Raw genomic sequence first — 513 nt, 5'->3', positions numbered from 1 at the left:
TGTGTACTTGTCAAAAGAATAGAAGCTGATTTTAACAAGACAAGTGTGCTTGACCTTGTAGGGCCTGTGCGGTTGTGCTAAGCAGCATCCCCCGCAATGCCCAATTGAAAGTACTGCACCATGACAAGCGACACGTGTGCCACGAGGTTGACACGGGCAGCAAACAGTTGGGGATCATCGCTTCTCGGCCTTTTGGCTAAGATCAAGTGTAGTATCTGTTCTTATCAGTTTAATATCTGATATGTCCTCTATATGAGGATAACTTATTAAGCAGATTTTTAGCACTGGGAGATGAAAAAGGGCTTGCTCCGTTCACTCCACGCATTGACCTGGTATTGCAGCATCGCCAGGAACGGTGCACCCTTCGAATGACTTGTGAACAACAAAACATCAAACTCTTTAATGCAAGACACGAGGCTGTGTATGTGAGTAAAGAAAAGCCCTGTTTACTCCTTAATTGTGCTCTTCCTGGAACCTCATTGTTCTCCCACTCTCAAATCACTATATCCATCA

At 44.6% G+C, this 513-nt stretch overlaps 1 non-coding gene across 1 annotated transcript; it reads left to right on the top strand.

Annotated features, from left to right (window-relative positions):
• Positions 1-176: 176 nt before the first annotated feature.
• Positions 177-366, top strand: LOC129114683 (U2 spliceosomal RNA). Its single transcript, XR_008532640.1, has one exon. It is a non-coding gene; the product is annotated as a U2 spliceosomal RNA (small nuclear RNA).
• Positions 367-513: the final 147 nt, after the last annotated feature.

The sequence above is a fragment of the Anoplopoma fimbria genome, unplaced genomic scaffold, assembly GCF_027596085.1.
Source record: "Anoplopoma fimbria isolate UVic2021 breed Golden Eagle Sablefish unplaced genomic scaffold, Afim_UVic_2022 Un_contig_5577_pilon_pilon, whole genome shotgun sequence".
NCBI classification, from domain to species: Eukaryota; Metazoa; Chordata; class Actinopteri; order Perciformes; family Anoplopomatidae; genus Anoplopoma; species Anoplopoma fimbria.
This window is presented reverse-complemented; position numbering and strand designations above follow the sequence as displayed.